General features: G+C 44.0%; 2 non-coding genes and 2 pseudogenes across 2 annotated transcripts; all 4 read right to left on the reverse strand.

The window, feature by feature from the left end:
• Positions 1 to 1,086: 1,086 nt before the first annotated feature.
• LOC121844254 lies at positions 1,087 to 14,313 on the reverse strand (annotated as a pseudogene).
• Positions 8,290 to 8,372, reverse strand: LOC121844261. The gene has a single exon (XR_006081928.1). It is a non-coding gene; the product is annotated as a small nucleolar RNA SNORD11B (small nucleolar RNA).
• LOC121844260 lies at positions 9,153 to 9,232 on the reverse strand. The gene has a single exon (XR_006081927.1). It is a non-coding gene; the product is annotated as a small nucleolar RNA SNORD11B (small nucleolar RNA).
• Positions 14,314 to 15,185: 872 nt separating the features above from the next.
• LOC121844257 lies at positions 15,186 to 15,362 on the reverse strand (annotated as a pseudogene).
• Between the last annotated feature and the right edge of the window lie 10,672 nt (positions 15,363 to 26,034).

Here is a 26,034-nt window from a genome sequence, read left to right on the forward strand (position 1 = left end):
TTTTCTTAACTAGTAAATTCTGAAAAAAATTATAGTTTTAAGCAGTGTATTGGTAGTAAACATGCTACCTAATTCATCAACAATTATAGATACAAGCTAATAACAAGGTATATATGTCAACTTATTGAACAAGCAGCTTAACTCAAATAATGTGTGTGCTAGGCATCTCTCTCCAGGTTGTTGTGCTGCTTCGCAGGCTAGCTGCTCCATGGTTTCCTCCAGATATTGCCTCTGTTCTCGCTCACACTGCCACCATCAGCTGTGTCTCTCCACCAGTTCCAGAAAGTCCACTCCTTGCGTACGTACTGTAAATATGATGAATCATAGATTGGCAAGGAAATCCTTTTCATCGTCACTGTCCAACTGCATTGTGACGGAGCTGGAACCAGCAGGAGGATGGAGAGGCCTTGAAGCTGTACGCTGCTGTGGTGCCAAACTGCTGCAGAACTTCACTTGGTAGTTCATGCTGGTAACAGGTATCACCAGCCAGCTTCAGTCCATACAGCACCAGGAGTAGAAACTACCCAAATACAGGTGAGCCAAGCTTGTAGCATCATACCCAAGAAGACTCAAGGTTGTAATCGCTGCCAAAGGTACTTCAACAAAGTACTGATTAGAGGGTCTGAATACTTATATCAAACTTTGTCACATGCACCGAATACAAGTGTAGACCTTACTGTGAAATGCTGACTGACAAGCCCTTAACCAACAGTGCAGTTCAATGACTGTAATAAAATATTTACCAAATAAACTGAAGTATAAACTGTAATAAAAGTAACACTAACGAGTCTATATACAGGGGCACAGGTACTGAGTCAGTGTGCGGGGGTACAGGTTAGTTGGGGTAATTTGCACATGTAGGAAGGGGTGAAGTGACTAAATGCGATATGTTAGTTTTGTATTTTGAATAAATGTACACACATTTCTAAACTTGTTTAGCTTTGTCATTTGGGGGGGTATCGTGCGTAAATTGATGGGGAAAAAACTATTGAATCATGTTAGAATAAGGCTGTAACGTAACAAAAAGTGGACAAAGTCAAGGGGTCTGAATCCACCATAGCTGGAATGAAAGGAAATACCGCCGACTGAGAAAATGGATTTAATCACTTGTGGACAAAGACTTGTGGGAAACAGCAGGGAAAAAAACATATTTTTAAAAAAGGCACATCGTTAAACCAGTGGAGGAAGGAAGTGTTTTAACATTGACATTGATATTGTAGACAGTCTATTGGGTCTTTAGTTGATTAGTAATAAGAGGTTACAGTAAACTAAAGGTTCATCTTAAACTCAAATCCACAGGAGGATTTATACACCATCATCAAGTCTCATAACAGATCAGCTGCTGGTCATTCTGAAATAACCTCCGTCTCCAGTTCTCTAGTCTTTAAACGGTCAGGCTGATACGAGTCAGTCTGGTCCTGGTAGATACAACGACAACTAAAAGTCCTAATATAATACAGTTTCTCCCCAACCAGATTAATCTCCCTCTTCCTCCTTGACCTTTTTCTTCTTTTTCTTCTTCTTTGACGACTGAAAGTCACAAGAATAACAGATTAGTATGTTCGTTCAGGCAGGAATATATATATTCTGGAGGCATGTCCCCATCAGCTACGTACTTCCTCTGTGGGAGAGACGGTCGCCTCCTCTTCCTTTACGTCCATCGCCTCCTCCTCGGCTTTCTTGGACTTCTTTTTCTTCTTCTTGGGAGTTTCTTCTGCTGCCGTTGAAGCCTCTGGTTCTGAATGAAAACAGAAAGCACCGTGAGACAATAGCACTTAAGACGGCTGAGAACCGGTCTCATGTTATGGGTTGTGTTGTATAACAGGATGGATGGTATATTATGGATTGTGTTAGTTATAGAACAGGATGGATAGTGTATTATGGGTTGTGTTGTATAACAGGATGGATGGTGTATTATACAACAGGATGGATGGTGCATTATGGATTGTGTAATATAACAGGATGGATGGTGCATTATGGGTTGTGTTATATAACAGGATGGATGGTGTATTATGGATTGTGTAATATAACAGGATGGATGGTGCATTATGGGTTGTGTTATATAACAGGATGGATGGTGTATTATGGATTGTGTTATATAACAGGATGGATGGTGCATTATGGGTTGTGTTATATAACAGGATGGATGGTGTATTATACAACAGGATGGATGGTGCATTATGGATTGTGTAATATAACAGGATGGATGGTGCATTATGGGTTGTGTTATATAACAGGATGGATGGTGTATTATGGATTGTGTTATATAACAGGATGGATGGTGCATTATGGGTTGTGTTATATAACAGGATGGATGGTGTATTATACAACAGGATGGATGGTGCATTATGGATTGTGTAATATAACAGGATGGATGGTGCATTATGGGTTGTGTTATATAACAGGATGGATGGTGTATTATATAAAAGGATGGATGGTGTATTATGGGTTGTGTTGTATAACAGGATGGATGGTATATTATGGGTGGTGTTATATAACAGGATGGATGGTATATTATGGTTGTGTTATAGAACAGGATGGATGGTGCATTATGGGTTGTGTTATAGAACAGGATGGATGGTGCATTATGGGTTGTGTTATAGAACAGGATGGATGGTGTATTATGGGTTGTGTTATATAAGAGGATGGATGGTGTATTATGGGTTGTATTATATAACAGGATGGGTGGTGTATTATATACCAGGATGGATGGTGTATTATGGGTGGTGTTATATAACAGGATGGATGGTGTATTATGGGTGGTGTTATATAACAGGATGGATGGTGTATTATGGGTTGTGTTGTATAACAGGATGGATGGTATATTATGGGTTGTGTTATATAACAGGATGGATGGTGTATTATATAACAGGATGGATGGTGTATTATGGGTTGTGTTAAAGAACAGGATGGATGGTGTAAATGGGTTGTGTTATGTAACAGGATGGGTGGTGTATTATATAACAGGATGGATGGTATATTATAGGTTGTGTTATAGAACAGGATGGATGGTATATTATGGGTGGTGTTATAGAACAGGATGGATGGGGCATTATGGGTTGTGTTATAGAACAGGATGGATGGTATATTATGGGTGGTGTTATAGAACAGGATGGATGGTATATTATGGGTTGTGTAATATAACAGGATGGATGGTATATTATGGGTTGTGTTATATAACAGGATGGATGGTGTATTATATAACAGGATGGAATGTGTATTATGGGTTGTGTTATATAACAGGATGGGTGGTGTATTATATAACAGGATGGCTGGTATATTATGGGTGGTGTTATATAACAGGATGGCTGGTATATTATGGGTGGTGTATTATGGTCTCATGTTATGGGTTGTGTTATACAACAGGATTATGGCTAAGAGTTACTCAACTGACCTTCCACAGGTTCTTTCTTGGGTTTCTTGGTTTTGACTGTCACCGGTGTGGCCACCTCTTCCTCCTCCACCTCCTCAAACTTCCTCTTCTTGGAAACAGAGGGGAGGGTGGAGTCTCCGGAGGGGTCGTACACCTTCACGTCACTACGGAGACATGACAGAACGTTATTACGAACTGTGCGGCTAACTTAGCCGACGGTCGATTGATTGGTCTAAAGGCTGTTGGTCGACCAAGATGTTTTAGCCGAGCAGTAGCAAGTCAATTTATGGCACATGAGACACCTTTCTGATTCACGACCATCTCAGTGAATTGTTTGCGCTTGATTGTTAGTGTATATCAATTCCCCATTACATATATCACCAGTACTACATTTACCCTTCATTCCTATCATTTACAATCTACAATGCTCGTTTGGTTATGGTAATTTCAGTTAATGCATTCAATATATTAGTCTTTCAGCATTCTCATTGTTGGAGTGGACACATTGTTTGCAGAGTGCACAACCTATGCTACACTTGTGAGAGAAACTGTTTATAGCATTCCTTTTACCAGTTAATTTAGTCCTTATTTTGTTTGGCAGCGCTCCTGTCAATGTTGAGTAAGAACGCAAACGCATAGAAGTAGACCTATATGCTGCCTAGCCTGCGCGCGAATGTAGGCTTAAAAATGTGCCCATCTGATAGTATTTCTGATGGGCTTAACGCACCACTACTAATGACCTGTGGAGCTTCTCAAAGTAATGCTTTGTCACCTCAAAACAGCAAGCAAACATACCGTTTTACCATCCATTGAGAATTACAAAAGTTCCTCAATGTATTTGAAAAATATTCCCAGCTCTCTCCTTTTTGACCACTCATGTCATGCTCGGATCCAATGGAAACGTCATAAAATAGGGCTACCTGATTACTTCCTTTCTCTTGATCAAATAGCCTACAGCCGTCTGTCCCGAGCTCACTGGCGGGGGAAACAGGGCCCAGAATATTTGATAAAATATTTCAAGCATGCGCCCCCAGAACCAAGTTGCGAGCATAGGCCCCCCAGACCAAGTTGCGAGCATAGGGCCTCCCCCAGGCCAAGTTGATACAATACTTCAACTATCGGTTGTCATGACCCTCTTTGGGTACAGCGAGCACCATACCCCGCTGTCTCCTAAAACCAGGCTGCTGTGGTCAGAGAGGTCGTAAATTCCAGGAGATTATCTCCTCATGGCCACAGTATATAGAGAGTGAGTTTTCATAGAGAGAACAAAGGAATTTCTTCCACCTCACAGAACTGGAGAACCGAACAACATTTATGTTCTGGAGAATGTATAAAAGATCAGTGAAGAATCCAGCTACGAACTGGTCCGTTGGGTACAATTTTGTGAAACTCATGGGCGACAATACGGCCAAATTACCATAAATGTTTATACAATAGCTTCAGATATGAGGCTAATTGTTGTAGAAGATGAATGAGGATGATACTCTTTGTGAAATTGTGTAATGTGATTGGACTGTTTAATGAAGGAAACTCCAATTCCCTTTGGAGTTTAACTAAATCAGAGGACCGTCCATGAGCACAGTTATGGTCTGGTGTCCTGGGACAGGCCCTTTTCTGCTCTTCCGAATAAAACCCGGGTTTTCTATCACCAGACCAGCTCACCTCAATTACAAGATGGCTAAAGGTTGCAGACCAGCTTACCACAAGAGGGCCCAGGTTTGAGTAGATGGCTGAATCTTTTAACCATACCACGTGGTTAAACTTTTAAGACTATCGATACCGACAGAATAGAACAAGTCTTTGATATTAATTACTAGTCTGCAGCTAGGAATTCGGTATCATTGAACGCGAAAACCAACAGCCAAAATATCTATCCTATAACGACATGAATGAATGTCACTGAACAAGCCATTCTAACCACGACAGAGAGAGCGGACAAACTCTCCAACAGAAACAAAGGTTTCAACAGAGATACCGACGACACACTGAGCGTAAATATATATATTGATTGCAATAGTTCCTGAATGAGCGTTCATATGCGAAGGATTAGCATTTCAATTGTTATAATTATCACCATCTAAAAAGCCGCCATTAGGGCACATCCTCATTTCTTTGTATATACACTGCTCAAAAAAATAAAGGGAACACTAAAATAACACATCCTAGATCTGAATGAAATATTCTTATTAAATACTTTTTTCTTTACATAGTTGAATGTGCTGACAAATCACACAAATTATCAATGGAAATCAAATTTATCAAACCATGGAGGTCTGGATTTGGAGTCACACTCAAAATTAAAGTGGAAAACCACTTAGCCCACTAGGGCACATACCCTGTATCATATCTTTGGAAATATATCTATTTTGTTTGTGTGACGCATTTCTGTGAATTACTTAGTAAATAAATTATTTTAAGACAATTGATGTATGGATGACTCAGTGAAGACTGGGTTCGTGCAGATAACCAACAATTTACGACGTTTGGAATGAGACTAATGTGAGGTAAATAATTCATTAATCAGAAGACTGAGATCAGATATTATATTTCTGAAAGTTATTAGGAAAATTATAACGTTGTAATCTGAATATTTTACTTCCTAGACTTCCTAGTTAATTACAGTTACATGATTAATCACATAATAATAATTAGAGAGTTATTTGATAAATAAGTCATCAGTTTTAATTATGCCAAAAACACGACCAAGACTTGTCGGCGACGTTACCAGAGAGACGCGACAGAAGGTCAGTTACCAGAGAGACGCGACACAGTTACCAGAGAGACGCGACACAGTTACCAGAGAGACGCGACACAGTTACCAGAGAGACGCGACACAGTTACCAGAGAGACGCGACACAGTTACCAGAGAGACGCGACACAGTTACCAGAGAGACGCGACACAGTTACCAGAGAGACGCGACACAGTTACCAGAGAGACGCGACACAGTTACCAGAGAGACGCGACACAGTTACCAGAGAGACGCGACACAGTTACCAGAGAGACGCGACACAGTTACCAGAGAGACGCGACACAGTTACCAGAGAGACGCGACACAGTTACCAGAGAGACGCGACAGAAGGTCAGTTACCAGAGAGACGCGACAGAAGGTCAGTTACCAGAGAGACGCGACAGAAGGTCAGTTACCAGAGAGACGCGACAGAAGGTCAGTTACCAGAGAGACGCGACAGAAGGTCAGTTACCAGAGAGACGCGACAGAAGGTCAGTTACCAGAGAGACGCGACAGAAGGTCAGTTACCAGAGAGACGCGACAGAAGGTCAGTTACCAGAGAGACGCGACAGAAGGTCAGTTACCAGAGAGACGCGACAGAAGGTCAGTTACCAGAGAGACGCGACAGAAGGTCAGTTACCAGAGAGACGCGACAGAAGGTCAGTTACCAGAGAGACGCGACAGAAGGTCAGTTACCAGAGAGACGCGACAGAAGGTCAGTTACCAGAGAGACGCGACAGAAGGTCAGTTACCAGAGAGACGCGACAGAAGGTCAGTTACCAGAGAGACGCGACAGAAGGTCAGTTACCAGAGAGACGCGACAGAAGGTCAGTTACCAGAGAGACGCGACAGAAGGTCAGTTACCAGAGAGACGCGACAGAAGGTCAGTTACCAGAGAGACGCGACAGAAGGTCAGTTACCAGAGAGACGCGACAGAAGGTCAGTTACCAGAGAGACGCGACAGAAGGTTAGTTACCCAATACAGTAGTCTCCAGGTGTAACTCACCTCTTGTGTTGGTATTTGTCAGACTTCGCCATGGCTTTGCCTGTTCCACTGATTCTTCTGATCTGAAGGGATAAACCAGGGTCAGCACAATATTAGGGGACCGGTAGAGTAGGAGATGAGTAGGGGACAAGCAGAGTAGGGGACTAGCAGGATAGCACTGGTTTAACTTCACTAGGGTAGGGGGCAACATTCAGGAATTTTGGATGAAAAGCGTGCCCAAACTAAACTGCCTGCTACTCAGTCCCAGAAGCTAGGATATGCATAGATTTGGATAGAAAACCCTCAAAAGTATCCAAAGTGGTTCAAATAATGTCTGAGCAAAGCAGAACTGATTTGGCAGGCGAAAACCTGAGAAAAATCCATCCAGGAAGTACATTTTTGTTTGTTTGTTCTAGTTCTCTATACAATGCCAGTACAGTATCCGTTGACTTGTGACTCAGTTGCTATGCAGTTCCTATGCCTTCCACGAGATGTCAGCAGTATTTAGAAATGGTTTCAGGTTTGTTATTCTGAAAAATGCGGGAGTAAGAGCAGTCTGAATGACAGGACCCTACAGTGTCAGAGCTTTTTCATGCTCAATCCCGAGAGCGTGCCTTTCTTGTTTACCTTTTATATTGACAACGTTATTGTCCGGTTGAAATATTATCGATTATTTAGGCTAAAAACAACCTGAGGATTGAATATAAAACATTGTTTGACATGTTTCTATGAACTTGACGGATACAATTTGGATATTTTGTCTGCCTGTTGTAACTGTTTGAGCTGTGGATTACTGAAGAAAACAACGAGGGTTTTGGATATAGAGACTATCGAACAAAAGGAACATTTATTGAATAAATGAAAGTCTTAGTGAAACCATATGAAGATCAAAGGTAAGGGATTCATTTTCTCTCCATTTCTGACTTGTGTAACTCTGCTTGGCTGGTTACCGTTTCGTAATGGTCTGTCTGCTGGGCGATGTTGTCAAATAATCACATTGGTATGCTTTCGCCGTAAAGACTTTTTGAAATCTGACAGTGGTTGGATTCACACTAAGTTCATATTTAAAACTATGTATAACACTTGTATGTTTTCAGATTTTTTAAAATAATGAGTATTTCTGTTTTTGAATTTGGCGCTCTGCAATTTCCCTGGATGTTGGCCAGGTGGGACGCTAGCGTCCAACGTACACCAGTGAGGTTATTAAGCTCAGATGAGGTAGTGACTGAAAAGCATCAGGTAGTTTCAGGACTGTTGACATTAGTCATCATCATCACTGCTTGGCATCTCATGTGGGCTGGTTGTTTTGGGCCTCTAGCAGTAAGGGGCAGAGAGAGAGCTACTTACTCCCTTCTCCTCTAGGTGGCGTAGTCTGGCCTCCAGCTTGGCACGGTTCTCAACTCCCATCTCAGCGTTTGTGTCCTCTCCCAGGGCATCGTAGCGGATCGCCAGAGATGCTTTGGCTGCCAGCATCCTGGAGATCTGAGAGGAGAGAAAGAAGCTTGACTAGAACATGACAGCAGTACTGTAGTGTGGAGAGACATTCTGATTAGAACTAGATTACACCTGGAACATGACAGCAGTACTGTAGTGTGGAGAGACATTCTGATTAGAACTAGATCACACCTGGAACATGACAACAGTACTGTAGTGTGGAGAGACATTCTGATTAGAACTAGATCACACCTGGAACATGACAGCAGTACTGTAGTGTGGAGAGACATTCTGATTAGAACTAGATCACACCTGGAACATGACAGCAGTACTGTAGTGTGGAGAGACATTCTACTTCTAGTGATGGCTGAAACAAAAGCCTCACCTTGCCCTTGTTCTTGGCCGAGGTCTGTCCCACCAGAGAGGCGTGGTAGATGAGACCATATTTGGGCGTGTCTCTGCGCGTCTTCAGGGCTCTGAACAGGGCCTTCTCTGCTCCCAGGATCTGGACTGTGGAGGCCGGGTGCTTGGCCAGGTTCAACAGGGACCCTGTCAGAGAGAACCAGAGCATTTAGGAGCAGTTGGGGCGTTTCCAGCTGCCTACTACAGGTGTCCAGGTAAAAGGTTTTAATTCAAGCTCAGATGAGGTAGTGACTGAAAAGCATCAGGTATCAGGATTGTGACATATAGTCATCATAATCACTGCTTGTTTTGTGTTGTGAATGATTCCTGCTGTGTGATTGGCCGTTAGATCATGACTCACCAGCGTGTGAGCTGAGCCGTGCCCCTACCAGTTCCCCCACCGTGACAGTCAGGTTGGGAGCGATAGCCATCATCCTGTTCTTCAGATAGTCGTACAGTTGGGTGCGGTACTCTAATCTCTATCACCTGGTCACACAGGTGCATGATGTTGCCGATGTCCTCCTCTGACACCTCCGTTCCCATGGAGATCTCTGCAGCCAGTTTTACCTCTGCCTCCACCTCCTCGGGGAGATGCTCAGACAGGTCGGTTGGTACGGGCGCCTATCTTCCGGACACTCTTGCAGTAGGCCAGGTTGTCATTGATGATCTTCCCCACCTCAGGGAAGTGCCAGCCGTACCACTCCCTACAGCGCATGATGTAGTTGTTGAGCTCCTTGTCCAGGTCAACCAGCAGAGCTGCACAGATCAAAACGCTAGTCACCCCCAGTCTACAGACCATAACGCTAGTCACCCCCAGTCTACAGACCATAACGCTAGTCACCCCGTCTACAGACCATAACGCTAGTCACCCCCCGTCTACAGACCATAACGCTAGTCACCCCGTCTACAGACCATAACGCTAGTCACCCCCGTCTACAGACCATAACGCTAGTCACCCCCGTCTACAGACCATAACGCTAGTCACCCCCCGTCTACAGACCATAACGCTAGTCACCCCCCAGACCATCTACAGACCATAACGCTAGTCACCCCGTCTACAGACCATAACGCTAGTCACACCCGTCTACAGACCATAACGCTAGTCACACCCGTCTACAGACCATAACGCTAGTCACACCCGTCTACAGACCATAACGCTAGTCACACCCGTCTACAGACCATAACGCTAGTCACACCCGTCTACAGACCATAACGCTAGTCACACCCGTCTACAGACCATAATACTAGTCACACCTGTCTACAGACCATAATACTAGTCACACCTGTCTACAGACCATAATACTAGTCACACCTGTCTACAGACCATAATACTAGTCACACCTGTCTACAGACCATAATACTAGTCACACCTGTCTACAGACCATAATACTAGTCACACCTGTCTACAGACCATAATACTAGTCACACCTGTCTACAGACCATAATACTAGTCACACCTGACCATAATACTAGTCACACCTGTCTCTACCTGTCTACAGACCATAATACTAGTCACACCTGTCTACAGACCATAATACTAGTCACCCCTGTCTACAGACCATAATACTAGTCACACCTGTCTACAGACCATAATACTAGTCACACCTGTCTACAGACCATAATACTAGTCACACCTGTCTACAGACCATAATACTAGTCACACCTGTCTACAGACCATAATACTAGTCACACCTGTCTACAGACCATAATACTAGTCACACCTGTCTACAGACCATAATACTAGTCACACCTGTCTACAGACCATAATACTAGTCACACCTGTCTACAGACCATAATACTAGTCACACCTGTCTACAGACCATAATACTAGTCACACCTGTCTACAGACCATAATACTAGTCACACCTGTCTACAGACCATAATACTAGTCACACCTGTCTACAGATAATCAAGTGTTTTATGTTGTCCCTTTACATGGACAGAGTAAGACAGGGATGAGCAACAGGCTTCCACTGGCCCACCTCCTGTAGGCTCGCGGACACACATCCCTGTACTGGGGAGAGAAGTCAGTCAGAGCCTCAACTTACGGCTGAGAATTAGAATAACAGAATGGACAAGGTGACATTTTCACACGTGGTTGTTCATCACCAGTCACGTCATTGGCCTGTCAGCATTTTACTGTGTTATTGATAAGTTAACCGCTCGACTAACTAATGTGCCTAGTCTATAGCAGAATTGTAGGAAATGAACGCTAAAAGTTAAATTCTCTTCACTGTCACGTGAGGGGGCCGCTAAAATGTTTTGCTTGCAAAGTGGGGGGGTAATTAAGTGAGATGTGTTGCGGCCCCTCGTGAGGTTTTTGTGGCCCCCACCCCCATCAAAGATGCCCATCCCTGGTCTAAGAGGAGGTACTTACAGATAGCTTGAACGATCATGGTATCCACTTTGTCAGGGCTGAACTTCAGCTTGTAGCGGGACAAACTGAGGAAACAGAAACAGGTCAGGATCTGCCATAGCAGCCTTTCAGGTCTTCTATGAATACAACAGGGGAGGTGCTGCCTCAGGGGTAGTGACGAATGCTGAGGAAATCCACACGAGGTTTCAGACAGCATGATATAATCATCGGCAACACACACACTACATATTGATGTGAGTAAATTATAAAGTGTTTGTTATGTATTTTGTTATAAGACTAGTTGGTGTCATTTAATGGGATCCTAATAAATCCAAAACACCAAGCGTTGTCTGTGTTCCACCCTACCTGTGAGCCAGTCCCAGAGACATGGCGCTGATCTCCCGGGGGGAAGCCCAGTGATCATGGACTCCATCCGTGTCCTGATGGTCTACCACGTTGCAGCCGAGCCGTTGTTGCTCCTAGACGTTTCCACTTCACAATAACAGGGCTTAGTTATCCGGGACAACTCTAGTAAGGCAGAAATGTGGCAAAATGACTTGTTGGAATGGTGGCATTCTATGACTGTGCCACATTGGAAGTTACTGAGCTCTTCAGTACGGCCATTCTATTGCCAATATAAAATATATATATATTTCACTTTATTAAACCAGGTAGGCCAGTTGAGAACAAGTTCTCATTTGCAACTGTGACCTGGCCAAGATAAAGAATAGCAATTTGACACAACAACAGAGTTACACATGGAATAAACAAAACAGTCAATAGAAAAAGTATATACACAGTGAGTGCAATGAGGTAAGATAAGGGAGGTACGGCAATAAATGGGCCATGGTGGCAAAGCAATTACAATATAGCGATTAAACACTGGAATGGTGGATGTACAGAAGATGAATGTGCAATTAGAGATACTGGGGTGCAAAGGAGCAAGATAAATAAACACAGTATGGGGATGAGGTAGGTAGCTGTTTACAGATGGGCTATGTTCAGGTGCATTGATCTGTGAGCTGCTCTGACAGCAATGTTTGTCTATGGAGATTGCATGGTTGTGTGCTCGATTTTATAAACCCGTCAGCAACGGATGTGGCTAAAATAGCCGAATCCACTAATTTGACAGGGTGTCCACATACACTACCATATACAAACGACTGTTATAGTTCCAACATTTAGACACGGGACATTAGTATTATGTATTTATTCATAGACTCAACATTGTTAGGGGGTGAGTTCAACAACCGGCTGCTGTCAGTGTCGGTTATGATGGTTAAGGTTAGCTGTGGTCTCAGTGGTAGTGAGGAATACTGCTGAACACCTAAAGGCTTCTGCATGCTTCCAATCCCAAACAGTTGGGAATAGTTAGTGCATATCTTAAGAAACGTGTTTGTTTGGTCTTCGGTCAGGTGTTTTCCCCGGATGTTTGGGGCGGCAGGGTAGCCTAAATCTGTCCTTCTGCCCCTGAACAGGCAGTTAACCCACTGTTCCTAGGCCATCATTGAAAATAAGAATGTTCTTAACTGACTTGCCTAGTTAAATAAAGGTCAAATAAAAATAAAAACTTCAATGATACTTATTTTCCATGCACATTTTCAAACTTCATAAATACTGCACCTAACAGCTTACGTAGATTTAAAATTGTAAAAATACAAATAAGGGGAAAAATGATATTTCTTGAGCCATCTTCAATTATTTCTGATTAGTTTAAGGAAGTGTATACTGGCTATGACTTCTCAAGTTGGACAAACACTACTATTGCCGCTTTTCTCATTTTTCAAGCAACGGTCTTTTAATTAAGGGAGTATGCTGTTGGTTCACCTAGCTGAAGCATGCAGAAGCCTTGACTGACAGCCCTTGTGCACTAACTGGTAAACTATAGTGAGCAACAACAGGAGAGGTGAAAGTATTCTGTCTACCTGCCAAGGCCTCTGTTGTGTCCTGGAATTTCTCAAAGTGCTTCAACTTCACTCTGGAAGGAGAAATGGTGGCGATATGTTATGTCAACTCCAGAAACATGTTCCTTATGCTGATAATGTGTAATACTACTGTTCATTGACAACGTATTCCCTCGAGAATCTAAACACTCCTCTCTCCAGACATGGGGCCATAACTCACACTTTGTTGGCCTTCTCCGGAGTTTCGAACTCCTTCCATAAACTGTCCACCTCTTGGAGCTTTGACTCATCGAGGACCTGAAACAAAAAAAGGTTTAAAGTTCTATCAAGTACACGGGCATACCATACATTAATTGCATTAACTCAACTCAGTTTACGTGTGTTGTCATTAAAACCCGTCAGTAATGTGTGACAAGAAAGCCAGCACGCGGTCCCTCCAAAGTACCACGCACCAGTTATGCTAACTTGGAAGAGAAGCCTATTTGAAATGTTGGGTAAACATTGGCAACAAATAAATTATTTAACTTCGAAAATAGAACGGGTTCAAATAGTTGCATAATTACAAAAGCCAAGCCTAAGGTAGCAAAGTATCTGTATATCCAGCAGATCTAGGTAACTTGCCACATGCAACGTGATTGCTTAACTGCAGCGTGTTGAATGAGAAGGCCTCGTTGCGGTAAAGGTTTGCATGCGAGAACTACCACGACGACCTAAATAGAGAATCCATGTGTACTATAAACAATGTTAAACAGGTCTTGACATTGAAATACTTTGTATTTTAATACAATATCTAGCTACTCCAGGAAAACAACGTATGTAGCTAGCCACACCGCGAACCCGGTTCAATAATAGAAAATTGTCATGCACCCATCTAAAATTATTAGAATATAACTTTAGCTAAATACTCACTTTAAATATTGCATAACCAGCAGCGGTTTCAAATAAAACAAGCATCTCTGACGCTTTTTCACCAAGTTTAAACCCGAAACAAACTTATCTCCTAGAAAGCCTTCGCTAGTCGCAGTTCCAACAGGAATGTGTTCCACGCGGTGATCTGTGTGCCTCACCCGGAAGCACGTCCTCTCTCTAACATCGCGAGAAGTGGCACAGTGAACTATTTGGAGACAAACAAATCCGACGAGAACAGTTTGGTCGCGAACCGCGTACACGTATTTTGCAGTTGTTATCGCGCTTATGTTCCTAGCGCCAACGGTGCATGTTCCTTCCATACAGTAAAACCTTGCAGGACAAAACGATACACACAAATCACCCCAAAGTAAGACAGGAATTAATCAAATCAAACAAAACGTATAAAAGTTTACTGTCACACACCAGTTAGTTGTTTTACAGGGTCAGCTATAGTGAGTAGTACGGAGACCCATTTTTGCGTACAGTTGTTATTTTGATGAATGTTTTTGCAATTTTGACGGTACAATATATTTTTTATGTATTTTTTATGAATGTTTTTATGTGTTTAAAAAACATTTTCGAAATGCATTTACTGTTTTACTGTTTTGCAAAAGTTGTGTGTCTTGTGGACTCTGTTTTGAAAATCGACAACATTGTTTTAAAGAAATGCTTGTATGTGATTGAGAGAAACTAATACATACAGACAGTTGCTTGTGAGACAGTCCATGTTACCAGTGCATGACTTTAGCACATTTCATAGTTTATTCTGTATAGTCTTCTACTGTATAGATTTCCAATCATAACAAAAAAAATGTTTAACTACTTTATTACTGAGCTCTGTGTGTATATTTTTGATCATGCACTGTTGAGGAAAGTTTGCAAGTAAGTATCCCGTGCACGTGACGAAAAATCTTTGATTGGAAGATGAAGGCACCCCATTCCCAACAGCTATCGTAGTCAATAAAACGGTGACCGATTTGACCAGCACTATCGAGCCATCATTGATATTGAAATGAAGTTGCTCAATGTGAAAATACAATATAGACCAACGAAGCAACTCTGTTTCCTCTGTCTGATTTCTCTTTACAATGAAAGGGGGTGCACCGTTCCTGGAGGTACTGCAATACCAGGTCGATGCGTGGAGTGGACGGAGCAAGCCCCTATTCCATCTCCCTATTCCAAAAATCAATTTAATATATGGTCCCCAGATAGGGGACGTATCAGATATTAAACTGATAAGAACAGATTTTCTTTATTTTGGAAAAGTTTTATTTACACATTTCCTTTTAAAAACAGCTCATACATTTTTTACATCATTTATACACATAAAAACGGCAATAAAGGCATAAAACACAGCATTTGAAAGTTACATTTAAATTTGTTAAAAAGTACATGTTGTTAAAACCAATGAGAACAACCATGAATAAAAGTACTTTCCTTGTAAAAACATCACATCTGTAAAAGCCATTTAAAATGTGTACTAATGATCTAACAAGGGTCACACATCTTTAAGACATGAAAAACATGTTAAAAAGTCACTTTGTTAAAAGGCTGTCTTCGGTCCCTTGTACAGGAACGGGGTGAGTCCTTATCAAACTCGCCTCATCCTGCTCCTCTGAATAAATTACAATCAAAGTTTAAAAGGGTTATCGCTCCAGTTCTTCAGGTCCGTCCTGTCATTTTTCTTATATAAAAGAGTCACGATCCCCACTCTAAAACTGTCAGGTAGTCTGTCAAGATGTTCAAAGTCAGTAAAAACAGTCAGAAGTTCGTCGGCTAAAACATCCCAAAAGGCCAAATAAAACTCCAAAGGGAGGCCGTCCTACCCCGGGATTTACCCCTCTTAAAATGTTTCAGTCCTTGGTCAATTTCTGTCCTCGTCAGGTCTTTTATCAGGTCGTCTGTGTTGGGTAGGGTCTTGTCGATGTAGGTTAAAACGTCCCCCATGGTCTCTTCACAAACATCTTTTACCCCAAACAGTTCCCCATAAAAATCCTTGACTACTTATTTTATTCCCTCTGTATCTGTTTTTAAAACCCCATCTTTATTTTTTAAACCAGTCATTAATCTACCCTATTTTCTTAAAAAAGTACTTAGTGCACTTCTCCCCCTCTTCTAATTCCCTTTCTTTACTTCTTAAAATAACCCCCTTGCTTTTCTGTTCTGCTAAAAGTGCCATTTCCTTCTTTAATTTCTTGGTTAAAATCAAGGCCCTGTTGGCATAGGTTAAAATACCTTTCCAGTCGCTTTTGCAGTCCCACCATGCATCTATCTTTTTCTCTGCTTTTTTCTTTCCTATCTCTCTAAAGAAGGTCCTCGTCCTTCCCTTCACCATTTCCCACCACTGTGCTCGTGTGTCAAAGAAGTCCTGTAGCGTCTGCCACTGGCTGAACTGCTCTCTGTACTGACTAACTACTCTATCATCTTCTAGAAGGGAGCAGTTCAGTTTCCAGGGCCCTCTTCCCACAGTCACACCCGAAGATATTGAAAGGGTGCACGTCAGCATTACGTGATCTGAGAAGAAAGCAGGGGTTATTCTAGCATCAGTTGGGGGACAGTCCCGGGTAAACAGATAATCAATGCGAGAGGCTCTGGTGCCGTCACCACTGGTCCAGGTGAAGCCCTCCTCTCTTGGATGCAGGGTTTTAAAACAGTCAGTCAGTTTAAAATCCCTGCACAGCCCTTGCAATAAAACACTTGACCTGTCCACCTTAAAATCCTTTCCTGCCCCTCTCCTGTCTGCTCTACTAAAAACACAGTTAAAATCCCCACACACCACTAGAGGATCCCTCCCTAGCATGTGGGACTGCAGGTCTTCTAAAAGTGTGCACCGGTCATGTTTGTCATTAAAACCATACACATTTAGCATGTTAAAATCCCTCCCCATAAAAGTACAATTGGCTTAAACAGCACGCCCGCCTACCACCACCGTGCTCCCCTTCACCACCACCTGTGGGGTCTTGATTAAAATGGCAACACCGTCGTTCTTGTTAAAATTGGAACCACTCCAAATGGAGGGCCCGTGCTGCCACATATCCTCCCATTTCCCGTAAGAGGATAATATGATGAATCATAGATTGGCAAGGAAATCCTCTTCATCTTCACTGTCCAACTGCATTGTCACGGAGCTGGAACCAGCAGGAGGATGGAGAGGCCTTGAAGCTGTACGCTGCTGTGGTGCCAAACTGCTGCAGAACTTCACTTGGTAGTTCATGCTGGTAACAGGGATCACCAGCCAGCTTCAGTCCATACCGCACCAGGAGTATGGAGTTGAGAGTGTGCAGTGACATTCTATTTCTTAACTTTGACTTGACCACACTCATTTGGCTGAACAGCGTTCAAACTCCGCATTTGAGTGTGGCAAGGAGAGGGCAGCGAGTGCAGCTTTGCAGTTCTTCAAATGGATTTGACCCGGAAGAGTCCGTGTAGTTATTGACTTCACTCCAAAACTCAACTGTATTTTCAGTTGAGTTCCACCTAAACAGATGGATGTTTCTCAATTGGGAAACAATTTTATAAATTGTTTGGGGCTGGTATCCCAGTAGCTCAACTACTTTAATAATTTCAGTGGTGCCTTTATTGTGCTTTGGCGTTTCCTTAACACTGAACAAGGCTGTCACGCCCTGGTCTAAGTATTTTGTGTTTTTCTTCATGTATTGGGTCAGGCCAGGGTGTGGCATGGGGTTTTTGTATTGTGGTGTGTTTTGTCTTGGGGTTTTGGTGTGTATGTATTGGGATTGTAGCTTAGTGGGTTATCTAGCAAAGTCTATGGCTGTCTGGAGTGGTTCTCAATCAGAGGCAGGTGTTTATCGTTGTCTCTGATTGGGAACCATATTTAGGCAGCCATATTCTTTGAGTTTGTCGTGGGTGATTGTCCTTAGTGTCGTTGTTCCTATCTCTTTATTTACACAAGTATAGGCTGTTTCGGTTTTTGTTTTGTAGTGTTTTGTGTTTATTCGTGTTTCACGTTGTTCATTAAACATGGATCGCAATCTACACGTTGCATTTTGGTCCGACTATCCTTCACACCTAGAAAACCGTAACAAAGGCCATGTTTCACAAGACTTCTAGGTTGCCTGGGAGCCTTGCTTGCAGCTCCTTGCTTAAAGCAACAATGTAGTTGCTGCACCGTCTCTGAATGACCTTTTTGTCCTCTGGCGCAAGACTGAGTTGGTACACCATGCTCTCAAAAAGGTACCCAAGGTATGGTGATGGGCTGAGATGTCCATCAATGGGATCCTTCAGGACATCCATTTTTGCCATAGGGTTGACTACTCTGCTGCAAATTGATGTTAAGAGATGTACCAGATTGTCCAAAAGCTTGACAGGATCTGTTGGATCTCCCTCAAATGACTTCACTGCAACTTGTACGTTGGACAGGATTGATTTGAAGAATGTCCGGTAGACATAGTTGGCCTTGTCCGTGTACGTGGCGTGGAGCACATCTGCCATGTCAAATCAAATCAAATCAAATTGTATTTGTCACATACACATGGTTAGCAGATGTTAATGCGAGTGTAGCGAAATGCTTGTGCTTCTAGTTCCGATAATGCAGTAATAACGAACAAGTAATCTAACTAACAATTCCAAAAAACTACTGTCTTATACACAGTGTAAGGGGATAAAGAATATGTACATAAGGATATATGAATGAGTGATGGTACAGAGCAGCATAGGCAAGATACAGTAATGATATCGAGTACAGTATATACATATGAGATGAGTATGTAAACCAAGTGGCATAGTTAAAGTGGCTAGTGATACATGTATTACATAAGGATGCAGTCGATGATCTAGAGTACAGTATATACGTATGCATATGAGATATATAATGTTACTTACCCTACATTATTCAAGGTAGCATTGTTTAAAGTGGCTAGTGATATATTTACATCATTTCCCATCAATTCCCATTATTAAAGTGGCTGGAGTAGAGTCAGTGTCATTGACAGTGTGTTGGCAGTAGCCACTCAATGTTAGTGGTGGCTGTTTAACAGTCTGATGGCCTTGAGATAGAAGCTGTTTTTCAGTCTCTCGGTCCCAGCTTTGATGCACCTGTACTGACCTCGCCTTCTGGATGACAGCGGGGTGAACAGGCAGTGGCTCGGGTGGTTGATGTCCTTGATGATCTTTATGGCCTTCCTGTAGCATCGGGTGGTGTAGGTGTCCTGGAGGGCAGGTAGTTTGCCCCGGTAATGCGTTGTGCAGACCTCACTACCCTCTGGAGAGCCTTACGGTTGAGGGCGGTGCAGTTGCCATACCAGGCGGTGATACAGCCTGCCAGGATGCTCTCGATTGTGCATCTGTAGAAGTTTGTGAGTGCTTTTGGTGACAAGCCGAATTTCTTCAGCCTCCTGAGGTTGAAGAGGCGCTGCTGCGCCTTCCTCACGATGCTGTCTGTGTGAGTGGACCAATTCAGTTTGTCTGTGATGTGTATGCCGAGGAACTTAAAACTTGCTACCCTCTCCACTACTGTTCCATCGATGTGGATGGGGGTGTTCCCTTTGCTGTTTCCTGAAGTCCACAATCATCTCCTTAGTTTTGTTGACGTTGAGTGTGAGGTTATTTTCCTGACACCACACTCCGAGGGCCCTCACCTCCTCCCTGTAGGCCGTCTCGTCGTTGTTGGTAATCAAGCCTACCACTGTTGTGTCGTCCGCAAACTTGATGATTGAGTTGGAGGCGTGCGTGGCCACGCAGTCGTGGGTGAACAGGGAGTACAGGAGAGGGCTCAGAACGCACCCTTGTGGGGCCCCAGTGTTGAGGATCAGCGGGGAGGAGATGTTGTTGCCTACCCTCACCACCTGGGGGCGGCCCGTCAGGAAGTCCAGTACCCAGTTGCACAGGGCGGGGTCGAGACCCAGGGTCTCGAGCTTGATGACGAGCTTGGAGGGTACTATGGTGTTGAATGCCGAGCTGTAGTCGATGAACAGCATTCTCACATAGGTATTCCTCTTGTCCAGATGGGTTAGGGCAGTGTGCAGTGTGGTTGAGATTGCATCGTCTGTGGACCTATTTGGGCGGTAAGCAAATTGGAGTGGGTCTAGGGTGTCAGGTAGGGTGGAGGTGATATGGTCCTTGACTAGTCTCTCAAAGCACTTCATGATGACGGATGTGAGTGCTACGGGCGGTAGTCGTTTAGCTCAGTTACCTTAGCTTTCTTGGGAACAGGAACAATGGTGGCCCTCTTGAAGCATGTGGGAACAGCAGACTGGTATAGGGATTGATTGAATATGTCCGTAAACACACCGGCCAGCTGGTCTGCGCATGCTCTGAGGGCGCGGCTGGGGATGCCGTCTGGGCCTGCAGCCTTGCGAGGGTTAACACGTTTAAATGTCTTACTCACTTCGGCTGCAGTGAAGGAGAGACCGCATGTTTTCGTTGCAGGCCGTGTCAGTGGCACTGTATTGTCCTCAAAGCGGGCAAAAAGTTATTTAGTCTGCCTGGGAGCAAGACATCCTGGTCCGTGACTGGGCTGGGTTTCTTCCTGTAGTCCGTGATTGACTGTAGACCCTGCCACATGCCTCTTGTGTCTGAGCCGTTGAATTGAGATTCTACTTTGTCTCTGTACTGGCGCTTAGCTTGTTTGATAGCCTTGCGGAGGAATAGCTGCACTGTTTGTATTCAGTCATGTTACCAGACACCTTGCCCTGATTAAAAGCAGTGGTTTGCGCCTTCAGTTTCACACGAATGCTGCCATCAATCCACGGTTTCTGGTTAGGGAATGTTTTAATCGTTGCTATGGGAACGACATCTTCAACGCACGTTCTAATGAACTCGCACACCGAATCAGCGTATTCGTCAATGTTGTTGTCTGACGCAATACGAAACATATCCCAGTCCACGTGATGGAAGCAGTCTTGGAGTGTGGAGTCAGCTTGGTCAGACCAGCGTTGGACAGACCTCAGCGTGGGAGCTTCTTGTTTTAGTTTCTGTCTGTAGGCAGGGATCAACAAAATGGAGTCGTGGTCAGCTTTTCCGAAAGGGGGGCGGGGCAGGGCCTTATATGCGTCGCGGAAGTTAGAGTAACTGATCCAGGGTCTTTCCACCCCTGGTTGCGCAATCGATATGCTGATAAAATTTAGGGAGTCTTGTTTTCAGATTAGCCTTGTTAAAATCCCCAGCTACAATGAATGCAGCCTCCGGATAAATCGTTTCCAGTTTGCAGAGAGTTAAATCAAGTTTGTTCAGAGCCATCAATGTGTCTGCTTGTGGGGGATATATACGGCTGTGATTATAATCGAAGAGAATTCTCTTGGTAGATAATGCGGTCTACATTTGATTGTGAGGAATTCTAAATCAGGTGAACAGAAGGATTTGAGTTCCTGTATGTTTCTTTCATCACACCATGTCACGTTAGTCATAAGGCATACGCCCCCGCCCCTCTTCTTACCAGAAAGATGTTTGTTTCTGTCGGCGCGATGCGTGGAGAAACCCGCTGGCTGCACCGCTTCGGATAGCGTCTCTCCAGTTAGCCATGTTTCCGTGAAGCAGAGAACGTTACAGTCTCTGATGTCCCTCTGGAATGCTACCCTTGCTCGGATTTCATCAACCTTGTTGTCAAGAGACTGGACATTGGCAAGAAGAATGCTAGGGAGTGGTGCACGGTGTGCCCGTCTCCGGAGTCTGACCAGAAGACCGCTTCGTTTCCCTCTTTTTCTGAGTCGTTTTTTTGGGTCGCTGCATGTAATCCACTCCGTTGCACTGGTTGTAAGGCAGAACACAGGATCCGCATCGCGAAAAACATATTCTTGGTCGTACTGATGGTGAGTTGACGCTGATCTTATATTCAGTAGTTCTTCTCGGCTGTATGTAATGAAACCTAAGATGACCTGGGGTACTAGTGTAAGAAATAACACGTAAAAAAACAAAAAACTGCATAGTTTCCTAGGAACGCGAAGCGAGGCGGCCATCTCTGTCGGCGCCGGAAGTACCAAGCCGACAATGCTCACTGGCCTTGGTCAACTCAAAGTGGAGTTTCAGTTCTTCCCACTGGCTCAATATACGAGTTACCACAGGCTTAATCGTTAGCCAACGTGTGACACACTTGTGATCTGCAGGGGTTTCTGGCCACAATTCATGGTGGCATACACTGCTTTGTACGCCTCATGCCGTTTTGAGGAAATTGAAAACCAGTTGTAGGTTTCCCTGATTAAGTACTCAACACTCCTAGGGATGGTTTCTTTTGGATACTGACATCCAATTGTAAAGAATAGCACACACAGCGGATTAGAACTAATTGGGCAATGCACATTCTTCCTTTAAAACCCTGAAGATTCTCTTTTTCAAGGTTACACTTCTCAAGAAATTAACTACCGCCTTTGCTATTGATCTGGCATCGCCCCCCTCCAATTCAACCAGCCCGAGAAATGTGGACACAACGGTTCTTTTTTTTAGCACTGAAATACCGAATCACCACACCCAGGTATTGATCAGCGGACTCATCCAAAAGGAGACTGAACTTCTCATCCCCCACATCTGATGTTACTCTTTGGAGAAAATAAGGAGCCAGTACTCCCCTAATAATTTCTGTGCACTTGGTACGGTGCATATGGAAGTTTGTTGCTGCCACAGAATCTGAAAAGGCAGCTTTGCAAGCCATACCTAAATGGTGGCATGCTAGCAGCGAACAATGCTCTGCAATGGCATATAGTAGCTTCTGCGCTTTTGCAGTTATCCACTTTCTTAATAACCGACTGTGGTAATGTAGACTGTGGTAATGTAGACTGTGGTAATGTAGACTGTGGTGCAGGGTTGTACGGTTTTGATTTATTTATATGCTTTGCAAATGTTTGCAATGTTTTTTGATGTCATGCATTGTTGCAAGCAGATCTGATCTGCAGTAGGCACATTATGCTGACAATCATCCCCAATTACTGGCTTCAGACACCCTTTAAAGGTAGACTCACTCTTTTCTGTACTTCTGGCTGTACAATTTTGATTGAGAAATGTTGATTGATGTTGTAAGTTATATTCTAGATCAAACATTTGTCTCGTCGAACTCGTACTACTGCTGCTGCTGTCAGCCAACAATGATTTGCAATTTGCTGAAATTGCTGCTGCCTGTGCACGAGCTGAGTGCCTGCTGCATGTAACTCACACTGCACTTTTGCAGCCAGACACGTGTGTTGTGATGGAGTGTGTGACAGAGAAAATCGGTTTAGTGTTATTTAGAGGGAGAATGCATTTTAGCGTTTGAGTCACTTTCAAAAGTTCCAAATACATTTTAAAAGTAGCTAAATTTGTTGCTAGGTGCTGTTTGAAAGAAAAGTTGCCAGGGTACTCTGAAAAGTTGCTAAATCAACAAAATGGTTAAGTTGGCATCACTGTGCATGAGATCCCCACATTGTAGCCTGTACATTTAATATTTGTATTTATTATGGATCCCCATTAGCTGCTGCCAAAGCAGCAGCTACTCTTCCTGGGGTTTATTATGGATCCCCATTAGCTGCTGCCAATGCAGCAGCTACTCTTCTTGGGGTCCAGCAAAATTAAGGTAGTTTATACAATTTTAAAACATTACAACACACTGTGCCCTCAGGCCCCTACTCCACCACTACCAGGGTGGTATAATTTGAAGAACGATCCAAAGGGAATGTACTTCCGGCGCCGACAGAGATGGCCGCCTCGCTTCGCGTTCCTAGGAAACTATGCAGTTTGTTTTTTTACGTGTTATTTCTTACACTAGTACCCCAGGTCATCTTAGGTTTCTTTACATACAGCCGAGAAGAACTACTGAATATAAGATCAGCGTCAACTCACCATCAGTACGACCAAGAATATGTTTTTCGCGATGCGGATCCTGTGTTCTGCCTTACAACCAGTGTAACCGAGTGGATCACATGCAGCGACCAAAAAAAAAAAAAAAAAACGACTCCGAAAAAGAGGGAAACGAAGCGGTCTTCTGGTCAGACTCCGGAGACGGGCACATCGTGCACCACTCCCTAGCATTCTTCTTGCCAATGTCCAGTCTCTTGACAACAAGGTTGATGAAATCCGAGCAAGGGTAGCATTCCAGAGGGACATCAGAGACTGTAACGTTCTTTGCTTCACGGAAACATGGCTAACTGGAGAGACGCAATCCGAAGCGGTGCAGCCAGCGGGTTTCTCCACGCATCGCGCCGACAGAAACAAACATCTTTCTGGTAAGAAGACGGGCGGGGGCGTATGTCTTATGGCCAACGTGACATGGTGTGATGAAAGAAACATACAGGAACTCAAATCCTTCTGTTCACCTGATTTAGAATTCCTCACAATCAAATGTAGACCGCATTATCTACCAAGAGAATTCTCTTCGATTATAATCACAGCCGTATATATCCCCCAAGCAGACACATCGATGGCTCTGAACGAACTTTATTTAACTCTCTGCAAACTGGAAACGATTTATCCGGAGGCTGCATTCATTGTAGCTGGGGATTTTAACAAGGCTAATCTGAAAACAAGACTCCCTAAATTTTATCAGCATATCGATTGCGCAACCAGGGGTGGAAAGACCCTGGATCATTGTTACTCTAACTTCCGCGACGCATATAAGGCCCTGCCCCGCCCCCTTTCGGAAAAGCTGACCACGACTCCATTTTGTTGATCCCTGCCTACAGACAGAAACTAAAACAAGAAGCTCCCACGCTGAGGTCTGTCCAACGCTGGTCCGACCAAGCTGACTCCACACTCCAAGACTGCTTCCATCACGTGGACTGGGAGATGTTTCGTATTGCGTCAGACAACAACATTGACGAATACGCTGATACGGTGTGCGAGTTCATTAGAACGTGCGTTGAAGATGTCGTTCCCATAGCAACGATTAAAACATTCCCTAACCAGAAACCGTGGATTGATGGCAGCATTCGTGTGAAACTGAAGGCACGAACCACTGCTTTTAATCAGGGCAAGGTGTCTGGTAACATGACTGAATACAAACAGTGCAGCTATTCCCTCCGCAAGGCTATCAAACAAGCTAAGCGCCAGTACAGAGACAAAGTAGAATCTCAATTCAACGGCTCAGACACAAGAGGTATGTGGCAGGGTCTACAGTCAATCACGGACTACAGGAAGAAACCCAGCCCAGTCACGGACCAGGATGTCTTGCTCCCAGGCAGACTAAATAACTTTTTGCCCGCTTTGAGGACAATACAGTGCCACTGACACGGCCTGCAACGGAAACATGCGGTCTCTCCTTCACTGCAGCCGAAGTGAGTAAGACATTTAAACGTGTTAACCCTCGCAAGGCTGCAAGCCCAGACGGCATCCCCAGCCGCGCCCTCAGAGCGTGCGCAGACCAGCTGGCCGGTGTGTTTACGGACATATTCAATCAATCCCTATACCAGTCTGCTGTTCCCACATGCTTCAAGAGGGCCACCATTGTTCCTGTTCCCAAGAAAGCTAAGGTAACTGAGCTAAACGACTACCGCCCCGTAGCACTCACATCCGTCATCATGAAGTGCTTTGAGAGACTAGTCAAGGACCATATCACCTCCACCCTACCTGACACCCTTGACCCACTCCAATTTGCTTACCGCCCAAATAGGTCCACAGACGATGCAATCTCAACCACACTGCACACTGCCCTAACCCATCTGGACAAGAGGAATACCTATGTGAGAATGCTGTTCATCGACTACAGCTCGGCATTCAACACCATAGTAACCTCCAAGCTCGTACAAGGGTGCGTTCTGAGCCCTCTCCTGTACTCCCTGTTCACCCACGACTGCGTGGCCACGCACGCCTCCAACTCAATCATCAAGTTTGCGGACGACACAACAGTGGTAGGCTTGATTACCAACAACGACGAGACGGCCTACAGGGAGGAGGTGAGGGCCCTCGGAGTGTGGTGTCAGGAAAATAACCTCACACTCAACGTCAACAAAACTAAGGAGATGATTGTGGACTTCAGGAAACAGCAGAGGGAACACCCCCCCATCCACATCGATGGAACAGTAGTG

This window comes from Oncorhynchus tshawytscha, unplaced genomic scaffold, assembly GCF_018296145.1.
Source record: "Oncorhynchus tshawytscha isolate Ot180627B unplaced genomic scaffold, Otsh_v2.0 Un_contig_246_pilon_pilon, whole genome shotgun sequence".
Lineage (NCBI taxonomy): Eukaryota > Metazoa > Chordata > Actinopteri > Salmoniformes > Salmonidae > Oncorhynchus > Oncorhynchus tshawytscha.